This window comes from Neopsephotus bourkii, unplaced genomic scaffold (assembly GCF_033783945.1).
Source record: "Neopsephotus bourkii isolate Nb327-2 ecotype Australia unplaced genomic scaffold, CSIRO-AGI_Nbou_v1 NB_690, whole genome shotgun sequence".
NCBI classification, from domain to species: Eukaryota; Metazoa; Chordata; class Aves; order Psittaciformes; family Psittacidae; genus Neopsephotus; species Neopsephotus bourkii.
Window position 1 is genome coordinate 1,645,256 of NW_026901189.1, and position 18,013 is coordinate 1,663,268.

An 18,013-nucleotide genomic window follows, 5' to 3' on the forward strand; every position below is an offset into this window, starting at 1 on the left:
ATATATATATACTCCAGTATTTTATATATTAATAACTCCAGCACAAGTTAATTCAATCAGCATCTGTAATAATGGTATGCAGCTAACAACCTTTATTTTCTCACAGCTAGAGAAAGACAGAAGGAGGAAAACTATTCTGTGTCTGCAGGAACAGGAACCAGTGCTGCAATTCCCCACGTACTGTCAATCACAAGCAAGCAGGCATATATATTAGCTACACAGTTACACTCGAGGAGTGATGAGTATCAGACCCAGATTTCTACCATTGTAGACAAAGGGTAAAAATTCTCTCTTTCCCCCAGTTCCCTCCTTTCCCCAGTTCTCTTCAAAATGTCTATTCAAGAATAGCAAAAGCAATTACATACTGAAGATTACAGGACACATTCTGAAAAGACAACATTACAGTTTTGGGAAATCACTGACAGATCAAGCTGAAGAAGCACTTACAAAGGGAACTAATGCATTCTTATTCTGAGGATTGGATCAGAGGAAATTAGAAGATCAACTGAGAGTCTCAAAGGAATTAGGTCACAGTATTATCTGTCTCTGGAAGGGCAGGATTTATGCAAAGTAAGTTATGCATTTTTTCAGACAACCTCTAGTTTGGACCTCTGTTGAAGCCACTGAGTACAAATCCTATATGCCCCTTAATGCAACAGCAGTACTCCAAGGTAGTCATTCAAACTCAAACTTCAGCCTTCTTTGCCCTTCCACCCCTGCCACTATGTTGCACACATTCCTTTTTCAGCCACACTACAAAATTGACATGACAGAACTGATACTTGCCAGTGTCTGGGCACAAAGTAGTCTCATGTAAACAACATGCAAGAGTCACTGAAAAGTTACCACCCAGCATTTCTTGTCAAGACATGAAGACCTGCTGAGCATGCTCAAAACACTGTACAACTTTATATCACAGTCCTAGAAAACCGGATTCCTGCTCCTTAGGGAGCATTCATTTTAATTGGCAAGACCTGCTGAAAAGGTTGAGGTAGACTGACAGCCATGACAGAGACATGAGGAATAATAAACTGTCTAATATGATCTTTTTATGATCTAGGATGTCTTTTGCTGTAAGTTAGGCAAGGCCAAGGTGAACCCCTTAAACTAACAGAAAAATGTACTGAAAACCAAACCAGCTTATTTCAAACCCAAAGTACATACACAAAGAAACAAGTTCAATCACACTTTCCAATCCCACATTCTAAAAATTCCTACATAAATTCCTGCCTTAGGCTTTTTAAAAATAATGTTCTGAATTTCCAATCCTTGCGATACATGCTTACCTTGCTGAAAGGGTGATTTCTTTCCCCACCAGCACCTATAACAAGACAATACAAATACTTCACCCTGTGGCTGCATGTGCCCAGTTCCCATCACTAGAAGCTTGCCTCTCTAACTACTTTCTGACATGTGAAGAGTGGGGTTGATTGAAGAATAGGGTGGATTGAAGAACAGGGCGGATTGAAGAATGGGATTGATTGAAGAATAGGGTTGTAAATAAGTAACCTCAAGAACATTAGGCTTTGTTAGCAACTATAGAGGAAACAAAATTACTAAGATAAGCTTTGCCAGAACCACCTGGTGATCCTAAAACAAAATGATGAAGAAATAACCACTGGGGGTCCAAAAGCCCACTACCACATTTTTGTATGCATACAGGAGGCATTGTCTAAGAAGTATGATGTAATGTATGTAATCTAATGAATATGTATGTTTAAGGACAATATAATCACAGCCTGGTTGATGCCTGGGGGGACACACTTGGAAGAGCTATCCCACATGCCACAATAAAGAATACCTGCTTGTCAACTTAGACTTTGTTGGCGAGTTCCTGGAGTTTTCTCCAAATCACATGCTAAAAGTTCATAAATGCCTGTGTTCATTAATGACATTATTACAAATAGCATTCGTACAAGGCCTAATCCTGCACCACCAAAATTGCCCACCGTGCTGCTGATTTACCCAAAAGCAGGATACAGCTGACAGGATGTGGACTCATTTGCTTGCAGCCTCAAGTCTCATACAAGATGACAAAACATGTAAGTCAGTACCAGTCTAATTCCAATTCAATGCACCACTAACTGCAAAACATTGTCAAACTTAACATTACCAGAAACACTGCTACTACCTAAGTAATAAGAAAAACCCTACAGATTTACAGAAGCAATCTTTTACTCTCTTGCAGTAAACTTAAGATTGCTCTCCTTTTTTTCTTTACCAAAAAAAAAAACAAACCAAAAAACAAAAAAACAAACAACCTTTCCATAATTTAATTCTGGTTTACCTACCCAAAGAAAGCTTTTCTGTGCAGTACTCACAGGAAGAACACTCTATAATAATTATAATAGAGCTAAAACAGAAAGAAGAGGGAAAAGAAAAGGTAACATACTGTACTGCCAAATTTCTGAGCAACCAGAGACCAATGGTTTCTATGCATAATGGCAAAGCTGGCAAAAGAGAGAGATTTAAAAAAAATAATAAAATGTTTTCCTAAAACAGTAGTTCTGCATAAGTGAAATGAAGATCCACCACCTGCCTGTGATGATGTTGTATATCAGAAGTGCCTGAGTATCACCCATTGCATGAATTCATGTATGAAGAAAAGGTTCCACTGTAGAGACCATCACAAAAAAACGAGTAGAACATATGTCAACTTAAACATACGGCAAACTCACTGACAACCTTCTGGATCCATTTTAGCAGAACAGGAGCCTGGCAGCTACTGAATCAATCTGCTGCTATTTACTACGTAGCTTTAAAAGAGACTCCTACGAATATCCTTTTAACTCTTATCTTAGGAACAGGCTGTCATCCTTTTGTTCATCATGAAATTGTGCCATCTGCTCCAAAAAACTACAGGTTATAGGTAACATATGGGAGGAGGGGGTAGCAAAAAAAGATAACCACTTTTTCTGGACATGGCAGAAAACAGGGAAGAAAGAAATCAGAAACCTGATAAAGTGAACAGATATGTTGCTGATATAGCAACTTATCTCAAGGAAAACTATGACACAGAACCGTGTTATTCCTGCCAAAACCTCTAATAAAACAGAGATTCCTAACATGGTAAGAATCACATGCTCCCAATATTCTGCACATGCATCAGCAACTGGAACAATACCAAGGACTGAAGCATTTTATTTTCAAGTCATCTGTGTGGACTCAAGAAGTGAACCAAGAAAATGACATCTGGTGTTTGGAACAATTTTTTTTGCCCAATTCTAGCCAAATCGACACTTTTCATTCTTGCTTTAATACACTGCATATTCTTCTTAGTCGCTTCGGTACAAACAAACAAGCAAGCCAGAAGTGCAGTCAAGTTTATTTTAGAAGACCAAAGAGAATCCAAAGGTATGTGATAGAGAATGCGTCTTCTTTGTAACCCAATGTATCAGAACATTACTGGTAAACAGTAGAATTGAGGTAAGTATGAGAAAAAGGGTTATAGAAACTGACATTTAGAAAGCTTTCTTGCAACAAAACGCTGTAATAAAAACACTTATCCCACCAACAGTGTGCATTTCTTGCTTAATATTTTTACTGCAGTTAGACACTCTCACACTAACAATGCTTTATTACCTTTTCTTCCTCTGCTTTTTCATTTGTGCCCTACCCCCAGTACCAAGAGTCACATCTCTTGTCCTTTACTGGTTACTATCATTTCCAGATTTGAACAGACTTACGCAAGATAATGATAATTTATTTTTTCATAATAATAAAATAATCAAATGTTTCCTGTGAGGTGCATGGTACCATCGGTTCATCCTGAAGGAGGCAAGAATTAAGCACAGGCAGGGCTGCTCTGTGGCAGTGAAATAACATTATTCTCTTTCTTCTAGACAGAATATTATATTGCAGTCTAGTTCTTTGGCTGCATGAATAGAAAACAAGGTGGAGAGTCCCTGAAAAGGAGTATGCATGTGTATTCATTACATGTCATTTGGTTTTGTGGTGGCAAAAGTATCTACCATTACATGATGAGGAAAGAATGAAAGTACGCTGTATTGCTCTAATTATCTTGTGCTCCAATTTGGCTTTATTATTTTGGCTGCTACCAATGCAAAAAGTACAAGAGAGTTTATGCACAGCTGAAGCTGTAATGCAGGACTTATCTGTGGGAAAACAGATATTAACCTCCTTTCGCCCACCCTTTATTTTTTACAGTGGTGGTTGTAAAATTACTACGACTGGTAGAAATTTTAATGTCGTGGACAGTGACTATTTCAGATGACCAGAGATCAAATCTCACTGTAAGTCTTAATCTCTTTTATAATACCAAATACAGGCCTCTTGATGGATTAGGTTTTGTTCTTAAGGTTTAAGGATGATCTCAATAGTTTTTAAACACTTGCAGGCACTTATCAGTCACCCTACTGAAATAAATATGACCACTTGTAGGATTACAGTTACTCTCGTTCTCAGTACAAGATCACAATACACATAAGCTACTCTCCTGCGTAATTCCCTAAACCTTTTTTCTATGCATTAGAGACTTGTTCCAAATCTGTCCTTTTTGAGTCTCCCCAGCCTCCATACACTGGATCTGTTGGAGGAGGGTATGGCTTACTTCTCTCTGGTTTTGTGTTGAGAACCCACATGATGCCACTGCCTCAGCAGGGGGCCATAGACTGGAGCTATTGTTGGGATGAAACCCTTTCTCCAAGGCTGTGAGGAGGTGGGAACCCTGTTGACCCCTGGGCTTGCAGCAGAGAGACCAGAAAACAGCAACACCACCCCACAGAGTGAACAGTGAGGTAACTCTAGCAACCCCCATCTCTCAGGAGTTAAGCTGGGGAAAGCCAGTGCCCAGGGGTGCCAGAGAGCCTGTCCTGGTCTTCTCTTGTCAACTGCATTGAGGGGAACGAAGGAGAAATCACTGTCACTATTCCTGTCTCACTGCAGGAAATATCTGCCTTAGCAGTGTGTAATCAGCCTTAAAGCAGCATGAAGAGTGTGTATTAAATGCTCAAAGGTAGACACGGGCTCAAGACAGAAATTTTCTCAGGTGCTCTGCACGCAGCCCTGATCAGAGAGAAGAGGTTTAGCAGATATCTGTGTGAAGTCAGGAAGACATTAAAATGGTTTTGAGTGCCCCTGTTTGTAATTGTACCCACTGTTGGGTACTTAATGACCACTACAGCTTTGCTATTGCATTTCTATGTCTCTAGGTGTCCTGGAAATGAATCTGAATATCATTACTTAATGCCAAGCCTGAGCCATGCAACAGAGGGTAAAGTTGTTGATATGATGTTAAAAGTGGAAACTACCTTTATACCATGTGTTACACTATTACCCTGACCCAGTGTTCATTAACTACCAGCTGCACACTGAGCGTGATTCTGATCTGGAATTGAAAATATATATAAGTTTGAGAGAAATGAACTATAATTCCTTATTTTGTATAGTTGTTTGGGATAATTTTACTGCTTACTGTATTTAATGACTGTTTATTATCTTCAAATTTTTCCCCTCTAGAAAGAAAACGACAACTTGAATATTTCTAAGACTGAGGTAGAGGTTTATCTGTCATATATGAATCGTGCAGTGACCAAAAAGATATGGTTCAGTGTCCAGAATATTACCAAAAAGCCAGACTGTAGCACCATACCGTGCAAATTCAGAAAGGAAGGAACAGATAAGATGGACTTTTCCACAGTGAACGTTTTTGTAAGTAGAATTCCCTTTTGTTGCAATTCAGAAGTGTTTGGATGTTTATGCAAATGTAGCAAAATGTAGCATTAATGCTCTCAATGTTCTTTATAGAAGGAGGAATTGGATGCATTTTCTGCTCTCCTGGCACTGGGTAGCACAGTACCTTCCACAAGTCTAAGCATGCCTGCCTAGCTTAGGTGTCACTAGAACTCATTCACTGTCTGGTTACTGCTGTGGTGTTAGAGGTAAGCTGTGCTACCCAAACTGAACTCTGCTGCTGAGCTCCGGGAGAGCAGTAGATTGTCACACCTCTAGCTGCAGTGCAGACATCACCAAGGCAGCATGAGTGATTCCAGGACAGCTCCTCATCTTAGTTCTGTAAGCAATCTGATGCTGCAGTGTGGCCATGAGGAGGATTGTGCCCTTCCATTCACTTTCTTGTACTGAAGTAGATGAAGATCTTGAACAGTGCATAGGGATCACCATTGAGACAGAAAAGAAGGCATTTCTGGATGAAGAAGGGGGTGAAATTCAATGTGCAATGGGAAGGACAAAATGTTTTGAATGCATGGCACAAAGCCAGGCCCAGATATAAGAACATTAGCATGGAGGTCAAAGCTAAATGGCAGCTTAAGATATTTGCTCCATGAATAAGATGAAGATATGAATTTTTTAAAATGCAGTCGTCACAATTTATGAGGGAGGAAAATTATGCCAGACTCTTATTGCAGTATGGTGGTATAAAACTGAAATAACTCCATTGAATTTAAGGTGTATGTCTCATAGTGAAGATTAACAAAGCTATTCTCAATTTCGTATCACTGCTAACTGAGCCCCCACCTGTGGATCCTGCCATCTGATCCAGTTATGGCATGGAAAAGCCTTTCTGAGAGTGGTGTTGCATTTAAATATTAACATTGCCTTGCTCATCCTGTAAGCTTCATAGGAGTGACTGTCATAGAAAGGTCACCACTTCACTAAGGCAAATCAAATGCAATAGTTATAATGTAACATTTCATTTCTGGTACCTCAAAAATGGTTCTTTCCAACATCAAGAAAAATGTAAAAGCAATAAATCATCACGTTTTTTCAATTTTATGAATAAATCATCATGGAAGAAGGAGGGCCAGTCTGTAGAAGGATAAAAGGTATTGCCTGAGAATAAATGTATGTTTTGCTATAGTTTTCAGGAAGAAAGAGGATATCGAGTGTGGTGTCAAAGACAGGATGATCAGTCTGAATGCCAGTATCAAAAAAGAAAATACCGTTCTTGTGACAGGAGAAAGATTCGTATAGATCAAGGGGCTCAAGACAGCAGTAACAGAATCATTCCCATCACAGGACTGAGAAAAAGCTGGCACGGGATATTGTAGGCTTAGAAGGAAAGATGTTAGATAAAACTGCAGTCAAGAGACATCGTGTATGAGTGGACAACTGCAAATATAAACCAGTATTTAAAAGAAAAAAAAAAATAGCTAGGCAAATGGAGCCTTGCTGATTTAATCCTGTTTCTGAGTAAAGCTTTTTAATTATTTTGAATGAGGGACTCATGAAAGACCTGGAGGTAAATGGAAAATGGGATAATTGTAAACTTCTTTTTAATAAAAGCAGATTATGCTAGATATCTTTATTTCATACGATGAGTGATTTCCTCAACAGCAGAAAAGCAATAGATCACATGTGCCTGGAAGTCATTCAGTAAACTACTTAACGTGGTGATTATGGAGACACAGGGATTAGAAAACCTGGATGCTGTGTGTGGAGAGCTGACTCTGGGCAAAGTTGCTTTTCATACAAATGGTATCTAATATAACTAGTGACTTGAGCACAAAAATAAGGCATGTGCTAATAGCACTTGCTGATGACAAAGTTCAGAGATATTATCAGTCCAGAGGAGGTTTCATAATGTCATGCAGGAAGAATGAAATGAATTCGGGAATCAGAACTAGATGAATTCAGGTGTACTTTATTTAGTCCATGATTCATAAGCAAAATTAAGAAATGGGACCACTGAATAGGAAGATTATGGTTAAAAATAAAGATAATGCAAATATGAGCAGAAAATGAATGCTTTGTCTCAGTTTGCAGTAAGCAGAGATGATTAACATAAATTTCTGCTTTAGGAATGCTTTGGTTGGACATGACAAGTGAAGAAAGGCAGGTGTATTAGTCACATGATGTTACCAATGCATTTCAGCCTTACAAAAGGCAAATGGATCCTAAGAACATTCAGACCAAAAGTACTTTTATAAAAGAACCATGAAAAAATATAAATAATTAAGGAAAAAAAGATTTGATGGAGGAAATGGGTCTACTTTGTCTTCTGTTCTTTGTAGCCCCAGAAGTATGAAAGCTGTGCCCCTTCCAGCCCTGTGGGGTTTCACTGCTTGCTCATGTCTGTGTATCTGCAATGGGACTATCCAGTTGGCAGTTTTCCAGCTGCTCTGGCTGCTCACCTCCTGTGACAAACCAGATTGAAATCACCAGATCTCTGCCTTCCCTGCTGTAACCCAAGTAATTTCAGCCCAACTCTCCTTTTGAATTATCTCAGGCTCATTTCTATCCCTGGCACTTGAGCTCCAGAGGCTCATTCCACGGGTCCTACATACTCCAGTTTTAAAGCGATGCTCTCCCGGGAGATGGAGGGACAGCCACTGCGATCTGGCGAGGCCCGAAGCAGAGGGAGGGGAAGGAGAAGCGGTTGTGGCCGTGCATCAGGTTACATGCCTCGCTGCTGCCAACGCCATTTGCGTGACCGCGGATTTGTTCCACCAGAAAAAGAAATTCACCCGAAGTCAGCTGCAGGGCAAAAAGCAGAGAGTGTGCAAATCAGGTACCACCAATTCGAGCAACTTTGCCCGGGAACAAAATCGCGTAAAATGCCTTATTTTTGCCCAACTGCTGCTTTGCAGGGATTCCTCTGGACGTTTCTTCTGGCCAAGTCTGCGGCCAGAAGGACAGGGCTAACGCTTGCACCTCGTCAGATGAGACCACAGGTCTCTTGCGGCTCCCACCGAGGAGCAACGCCCCCCTCACACCTAACTGCACCAACTCCTGCCACTGACCCAGCCCTTGCCAAGCCTTCCTGCCAGGCTCGCACGAGCGGCGGGTCGGCTCTTCCCTACCCCGTCAGGGGGCCCTGCAGCAGCACACGACGAAGTAAGAGACAGCAACGCTGGCCCAGTCTGCCTCAGAACAGTCACACAGTCCCGCAGCAGGGGGAGGGAGAGGGAGAGCGACTGGTCGGCGGCACCCTCTAACCTTCGCTCTCGGCTGGCATTGATCGCGGAGGCCACCGCCTCCCTAGTGGCGCCAGGGAGGGCGGTGCGGAGGGCGGTGCTGCTGGGTCGGCCCTGCCCGCAGGGCCGCCCCCTCTGCTGCAGAGCCCTCATTTCCCGAGCGCCCAGGAGGAGGGGTGGTGGGTGACTCGTCTCTTTCCGTTGTGAGCGTTCCGGGTGTGTATGGGAAGAGCAGAGCTAGAGGAATCACCTCCCCGGGATGGGGGATGCTGGAGGGTTGCCCAGGCCATCTCCGGGTGGCTCGGTCCTGCAGTGGCCGGGTGACTTCCCTCGGGGCCGGGCGTCCGTGCGTGGCGCCCTGATGGCGTGAGGGGCTGCGGGCGCTGTGGCCTGTCCCTGCCTCGGTGGTGGTCCGGTGGCCGGGGTCGGGCTGTGGCTTCTGCGGGTTTGGGTGGGATGGCGGCAACTGGCTGTGAGTAGGCGCCCGCGGGGTGACCGCATGTGCCAGCCCCCCGCAGGCGTACGGTCTGGGGGGACTAGGGCTGCACCCGCAGCCTGGCCGGGACAGGATAGAGGGAGAGGAAGAGATGCGCGGGAAGGGGGCGATGCCTGAGGAGGTCGGAGGCACCGCGCGGGGCTCAGTGCGTTCCCCTCGGGGAGGCTCGAGGCCGAATGTGAGCGAGCCGGGGAAATCCCCGCAGACTTCATGCTCCCAGACTGGTTTGTGGTTCTGTTACCAGTCCCGCAGCCCTGATGCGCCTTCTGAAGGGAGGTGAATACCACAGAGGCGTTAAAGCAAAAGGAGTTTTTGCTCACTGCGGGGAGGCTCCGGGGAGCATCCAGCAGAAAGATACTCTTATTACGTGCTGCTGAAACAGCCCCTGCCCCACTTCAGCCTCTCTGTGGGCAGCGGCAAATGCAGGGAGGAATGGGAGCCAGAGCCCTGTGTCCCAGGAGGGCTGGGTGAGCTGGTATCTCGTGGGGTGAAGGAGCCCCGCACAAGGGCAGCGCGCCCCTGTGCTGCCCTACGTAAACTGCTGTCTGCAGCGACTGCCAGGACTTCCATTTGCAAGTTCCCAGCAGTGGCTGTTGACCTCTTCAATTCAGAGCACGTGTTCTGGTTTCCTGTGGCTTGCTTTGAACCGAATCTCTCTGTCCTTGCAGAAAACCATGGCTACTCTCAAGGAGAAGCTGATTACCCCCATCGCTGTGGGATCCATAGTCCCAAACAAGATAACTGTTGTGGGGGTTGGACAGGTTGGGATGGCCTGTGCTTTCAGCATCCTGGGAAAGGTATGGCACAAGGACAACATGCTATTCAAGTTCCCACTGCTATAAAGTTATGCGCTGCTTGTTTATCTTAGCAGATGGTGGGAAATTCAGTAGATTCGTGCAGGACTGGATCATTTGCAATTCGTGTAAGCAAGCAGTGACCTACACTGTTCATGCAAGGCTAGCATCACCATTCAGTTTCTCCTTGTTCTCTCACCTTTGGACATGCTTTTTTATTTCTCTTAAGCCCTTACTGCTTATTTATATGGTTTCATTGTTACCAGGGACGTTTAGGTAGTTTTCCAAAACCTAAAAATAGAGGGATGAGTTTAGAGGCTATTCTGACTTTTCCTGTTACTGGTTTTTGGGGGTGTTTTTTGGCAGATCTTATCCTGCAGTCTTTGAGCAGAGCAAAGGCTGATGCAATAAGGATCTCTTATACTTTGCACTTTGGTTTTAAAGAATATTGTGAACAAGTTAAATTTGATTCTTACTCTGTTTTTGAAAAGATCAATGGAAGCTGCAGATCTTTTCTTAAGAAACGGGATAAACAGATATGCTGTACTCACTTGGAGGGGCAGATCTTAAATTAGGTTGCACACAGTGAGATCAAAAATCTTGCATATACCTCTAAACCAACTGTGTTTTATTCGGAGATATCCTCCTTCTTCTACCTGTTACCCTGAGGATGTATATTTTAGAGTACTGGCTTATGAATAATTAAATTCTTTATGGGTTTTCATTTGCTGATATTCACGAGCCTTGCAAGCAAGGAGAAGCAGTAAGAAAAGGTCACAGTGAAACTAAGTACTGATGTGAAAGTAAAAAATAGTTCTTAAAACTATGTCACTACAGGAGAAATTTAAAGGAAAACCGGTAGCAATTCATGGTGGGTTTCTTGTTTGAAGCAAATATTCAGCTCCTGTGGTCTGAACTCATTTGTTTTTGAAGGAGTACTGTAAGGTTGGCAGTGAGTGAGCAAGGCGAAGTTACCACAAACTCCACTACAGTCCATCATTCATCTGTGTTTAATGTGCTGCTCTAAGCAGGATCAAATTGTGCTTTGAGAAATATAGGCACAATTAATGAGTTTTATGTACCAAACTCAGTAAAAATGCTTTCATTTATTTTTTAATTTTTCAAGCTTGGATTACAGTGTGGTAGAGTTTATTTCAACCAGGCTTGTGCTTACTCCTTTCTTTTACAAGTATAAGCTGCAGTGTAAAACAATTTTGTAACAAAGCCATCTGATTCTTGACACTGAATTAGAATCTTAGAATCATTTAGATTGGAGAAGACCTGTAAGATTTAATCCAAATGTTAGCCTAGCACCATCAAGTCCCCTGCTAAACTATGTTCCTTCCAGTCGCAACAATTCCCATTCCCTGTGCAAGTGGGAGAGAGCCAGTTAGGGTCAGCCCCAGGCTGGGAGAGGACATACCAGTGCATCACGGCAACGTCACCGCTGCAGCAAGCTGAGCCCTTCAAGCTCCAACCCAGCCTGTGGGCAGGGCAGGGATGCTACCGGTCAGCTCTGCTGCCAGCACCGCAGTGGCACAAGGCAGCAGGGATGCTGATGGACACAACAAGGGGGCTTCCCCACCACTCGGTGACTCAACAGCCATGTCTCACGGGCCTGGAATGTCCCAGCTCTGCTGGAGAGCAGGCCTTGGGCACTGGGTCGGCTGGGAAGGTGACTGCTTTCTTCCTGGCTGGCATTGACAAGCAGGCACTGACTGGATGAGCAGTACGTTACCTTCCTGGCCAAAGTGGCACCAGTGAATGATGTATGTTTTTATTTAATAACACATTGTATTATAATCATGTCTACTTTCACAAAAATACATTTTCCTTAAAAAAGCAAAAGATGCAGTGGTGCTTATTCAGGTGGGTGGGGGGACAACAAAGACGGGAAAATGATACCGGTCACTTGCATCTTGAAGATGCTCCACAGCACTTCATTTTCCTGTGCTCCCTGGGGGAGCTGCCTTCTCTGGGAGTCTCAGAAGCGGGCACTTGTTTCCCCAGTGAGGACAAAGCCCCTATGAGGGAGCCTGTGTCAGGCAGCAGGATCCTGTTGCTGTGGATCCATCCACAGCACCTTTGGGCAGGTGGCAGTCTGCTGCAGGCAACATTGGAGACCTAGAGGAGCTTGTCTGGGAAGGGAGAGGGGCTGCAGCCCCCTCAGGAGCAGCGTGGGACTGTGCCAAACCCCGGATACCGCATCCCTGGCACTGTTTCCCTCCTCGCCTTCAGCGTTCAGCAGCTGGTGGTGACTGCACATGTCTATCAGGAAGAAGCTATTGGCCCGGGTGAACTTTCCCAGCCCAGATTTATCTGGGGACCAAAGGAGCAGGTGAAAACAGGGCTGGCAGTGCCAGCCCCAGGTGGCATCAGCTGAGTTGGCAAAATGAGCCAATAGGCTGCAGAAGCCATAAACATGTACCTAATGATGGCAGGGATGGGAGAAGAAGGGGGACACAGCCATCACTGTGGGGACAGCCCAGGTGCACCATCAGGGGAAGGATTCCCTGAACTATTTCAGGTGACTGAAAGGAAAAGGTCACGCAAGGGCAGGAGCTCTGGCATGTGCAGCCTGCACCTTGCCCCCAGCTTCCCCACCTGCCCTCTCCCAGCCATACAGAGAATGCTGCTGCCATCCCTGAGCTTGGGGAGCACCCTAGGTGTTTTGTTCAGCCCATCCACCTCTGCTCGAGAGTGTAAAGACTCCTCTGGTTGCCATGGCCAAGGCACTTCTCTGTCCTTGGCCTTCTGTAAACTGGGTGCTGCAGCACCATGGGGAGCATCTTCAGGCAGAGGGGCCACTTAGTGATGGGTCAAACAGAGGGTGCTGGAAAGAGGCACCTGTGCCCTGGCCCAGGAATCAAATACAGCAAAGGCAGATGTGAACATAGTCTGTTTATTTTAAGTGGGGGACATAAAAATAGGGGGTGGGGGATGTAGTGTGGGGTGGTTGTGAAAATTGTGTATTGACAATAAAAATTGCTAAAATGAGAGTGAAATTATGGTAAAAATGCTAGTTTACTATTGTTATAACAGGAACAGAACAACAGTATAACAACAAAAAGTTACAATAAAAGAACAAAACAACTACAGTATCAGAACAAAACAACAACAGTATAACAAGAATATTAGAACAACCGTAGAACAAACATAGAATAATAAAAATCTTCAATCAACATCAGCACGCGGCCTTCCGCAGATCGTGGCTTCCCTTGCGCGGCCGGAGCCGAGGCCAAGGCAGCTGTCCCATCCTTGGACTAACCGAGCCCTACCCAGCTTAGCTTCCGAGAGCTGACGGGATCGGGCGCATTCAGGGTGGTGCCGCCGTAGGCCACTAGGACCCCTCCAGCCCCGCGTTTAGGTCTCCCCCGACGCGCCGCGCCCCGGCCCAGCCCCACAGCCCCACCGGCTCCCGGCAGCGAGTGGTGACTGACGCGCCCCGGCCCCACGGCACCCCCCCTCCCCCCTTCAGCACAGAGCCGCGCGCAGCCCGCGCTGCCCCCCCGGGGGCTCCCCCACAGACCCCGAGCACGAGCCAGGCCACGCCACGCTCCCTCCCTTGCCGCCCGAAAGGAACACGGCGCGGCCGCCCCCTCCTGCCCACGTGCCCCTCCACCCGCAACACCCCACCAAGAAAACGGGAGCCGCCATCGCCCGCGCGGGCCCCCACGGGCTGACAAAAGCCTACTGCAGCACCCGGCATTCCCAGGCGCTCTCCCACACAACTACGAAGCCAGCCCGAGCCCTGCTTGCCATTCCCCCCCTTGCAAACCTCTGAAAATCAGTTCACTCCTTTCACTCCAACCTGGAAATCTTTATTTGGATTACCCACTGGTGGCAGTCATTCGGGCTTAGAGGGCGTCTTCGGAAGTCCTTCTTGCTCCTCTCGCTGCCTGCCCACTGCTTGCGCGCTCATGCCATTCCATGCACTCTTGCTCTTTAACCTCGTATTTCTCATTTCTTTCCTCTCCGCCTTTTTCCTGGTTCGCTTGCCATCTCCTTGTCAGGAGATCTAAATGATGGGATTACGACCGTTACTGACTATGCGTTCGCCGCCCAGTAAGGTGGCATGCACCTCCTCCTTGTGCGGATGTGCTCCACCATCCAGAACTCCCGAAGACAAAGGGGCTGTCCCCGTAGCCTTGCCAAAGCCTCCAGCAGCCTGGAGAAACGACCACCTGAGCCCTGCCACATGAAAGAGGAGTTTAATATTTTTCCACTGAATCTTTGAAATCGTGTAAATGTCAAGTTGCTTGATTTGCTTGATTTTTCAGATATCAAGTGTTTTGCAAAGAAGGCTCACAAAATGTAGCTACATTTCTAGAATAGGATGTAATCATATTGCAAAATGAAACTGCAAGTCCTACAAAATGTAACCATATTGTAAAATAGAGTGTTTGTCCGTGTGAATTCACTGCAACGAATGTTGAAGCTAGTCCTGAGAGCTTATCTAATGAGCGGAGAACCTGCGCATGCTGATACTAACGGGTAACTAAAGGACAAGTGATGAAGGAAAGATCATCTGAGGAATTAAAAAGACCGCTATAGTGACCGAAGTTCCAGTAACAGGTCAATAGATGGCAGCAGAGACCGTGAAATAACGAACTTCACGCTGTTTCTGAAGGTTTCAGTCCTGTTGCGGTAGAGCAACTGAAGACAACAAAATTCAGCACTGAAACCAAACTAACACCTCTATGGTGTGTCGGGCTCTTTATGGAAACTCGTTAATGCCTCCTCTCTGTCATGTTGGTGTGCAAAGGGAACAGCAACCAATCCCCATGCTGGGGAACAACTTTTGTGCCCCATGTATATCATGGGGGTTGCATACAAGTGTCTGCCTCTGTAGGGCATGGACAAGTACATCCAAATTTCGGTGTTGATGGTAATAAGGGAGGTCTGGGTTTAGACTCTTTTAAAAAACATTGATACCTGTCCAAGAAACTCAGCACAGCTATGGTGCCCCACCTTTAATTGGGATCTACAACTGCAGCTCCTTCCTGTCTCTCTGAATGTGCTTTCTCCTTGCTGGCTACTGTCCCAAAGATGTCCAAACCATGCCTATGGGAGTGGGCTTGTTTTCTCGTTCTTCACATCATTTTCTGGGAGTTAAGCATCTATGTCTATCTGAGAACATTAAAACCAGTTCCAAGAAATACATTATTAAAACCATTAGTGTTTTAACTAGGCAGCCACCTTTGACGTTTCATGGTACTCATGTGGCCTGTGCACGTGTTTGGTATTTAGCAATACCTCTCCATTGTGTAATGAACCTTTTTTTGTAGATGACACCTAAGAAGTTACAAAATCACAGATATTCTAACGGCTTTATATGGAACAATCTTTCAGCTGATTTCTTCAACACAGTCTGTCCTATCTCATGTTCCTGAAGCTTTATTGTACTGTTACTCCTTTCACACTGTATGGTTTCAGCTGTTTGAAATACCTCTTTTGTTTCTTCTACTACTACTTTTTTTTCAAATAAAAACCAGCTGCTGTCTGGCAAGCACAGCAGCACATACAGGTTAAGAATGTTTTATTCAAATAATAACACAGCTTTAGACTAAACTCTTCTTGAAGCTACCAAAAACATCCTATATCACATTTACATATAAGATGTGTAGCTGTAACCCTACGTAGTGCAGGAGTGGGCCTCCTGATGTTTTTAGTGGTAGCAGATGGGGGCCCTGATGTGCTTTTTGCTGCTGGAGAAAATGGTTCTCCTGAATTCAGTACTGTGGCAGTGCTACAGGACACATGCTTGTCCCCATCTATGGCTGTCCCATGATTTCTGGAGCAGGTCCATTACCTTACACATATTGCCACCTCTGTAAGTCCCACCAAGAACAGGCTTGTAGAGGCACTGGTCTCCCTGGAGGCATTTGCTTGATTAAGCATGACGGCAGATTTAGGGCAGACAGATTGCCAGCGAGATGTAGCTGATTGTGCAGTATCTAATTACAGGCTTTCCATGTTATACGGTAACCTAGTGTCACACATATATCTGTCAAAATTCCTCCAAGATACAAAATATGATGGCAAATCAAGCTGACCAGCAGCAGGGAGGCAGATTGCTTACAACCCTGTTTAGGCAAAGGGGTGTTTTCTGCAGGTCGTTCACAGCATGTTCTTTCCTTTTGCTTGGCTTTAACCACCTTGAAATAAATATTTAGCTGAAAATCCTGCAGTACTGCAGATATTCACAAACAAAATAACATGTCAAGCAGGTTTCCAACATAAGGGAAACATTTTGCATCAGCTCTAGTAGTGCCAATAGCTCCCTGTACAGAATAAGGCTAGAAAGAAGTTTTCAGCTAATGTTATGCTCTCATTTGAAATCGGGCTTAACTCTAAAATACTGAAGACTCCCTAGATTTAACTTCTTAGCTTAGTTTCTACCCAAGATGTCTGACCAATGAAAAAGAGTTATAAAAAGGCACGTAGGGAGAAAAGTATTAATAGGAAATAGGCTACAGGAATTATAATTAGAGATGGAAACCTGAGAAAATACTACAGTACAACAGTACTGCATAGCAGTTTCAACAGTACAGCTATTGTTCTAAAGATTTAATAGATTGGGGGTGTGGATTTTTACCCTCTACCTATTGAAAAAGAAAAAAAAGCTCCAACTGGTCAGGTACCAGACTCCCCGCAAAGATGCTAATCAATTGTAGATAATGAAGAATGAGTCCTCATATCTAGTGGCCATGCTTCACATGAGTACGCCCCAAAAAGGCAATTCGTACTCGTTGAATGTAGCTACCATACCTCCAGACTGGGATTGCTAAACTGTAAAAGCAGCATGTGTGTGTGTATGTGTGTGTGACAATTTTAATGGAAATGCTGTCATAGGTGTAGCTTATCAGTGATGCTGGGATTTTTCTGGTGGTCTTGTAAGAGCGGCATAGAACTGAATGATATCTTCTTGCACAAGAGCATAGTTTTAAGTGCAAACTAGTAATTCCTTATTAAAGCGAAGGACCTAGGTAGATCTATAGGGTAAATTTCTCCAATAAAAATTGGTCAGTCAAGTTTCGATATAAGATGGCTAAAACTGTCAACGACTGTGTAGTGGCAACTACTTATTTACTTTGACATTGGTCTGCAGGTGTTGGGGGTTCTTTCTGGCAAAATGAAAACTTTTTGATGTTAAAAATAGTGTTAAAATATTAAACTTTAACCACCTGCCCCATTTTTCGTAATTTAGTGATCCATTGAAGCAGATCATGTCAACAACAGGCTTCAGCCAGTAAACAGCTAGTCATTACTTTTGAGGTTTCTTTTGCTTACTACTTTGTTCTAATATCTTGGCTCAGCACAGTGGTTTTCACTTCCCTGGATTTATGCTCATAGTTATCATTAGTTTCAGCATGGCACATATTACTAAAGCCACCTGTGTGCTGTATTTTAGACACTATGGAACAAAACTGTCAAAGTAATGCAGAAAGGTGCCGTTCCCTTCCTAACATATATAAATCAGTATATGTGAATTTTGGTGTTCTGAAGGACAATAAGTGGTCTTACTTTGAAAAAATGAACATCAGAGAATCAAACTGAGATTTAATTTTAAAGGTAGTGCTATTAAGCTCCCGACTTTGATCATTCGGCTGTAATTCTGAAAACTATTTTCCTCATGACCAGAGTGGATGGAGGCTTTGGGAGTGGTGCCCCACATTAGTCAGGGGGATGGGGGCTGCCTGTACCACCAGGGGCTGCAGGTGACAATGAGAAGCACCCTGGTGACCTCGTGTTCACATGGTGGCAGTGCACCCCCACCTTCCCTGCTGCAGTACTTTACCAGCTAGCAAGTGATTTATATGATCTGA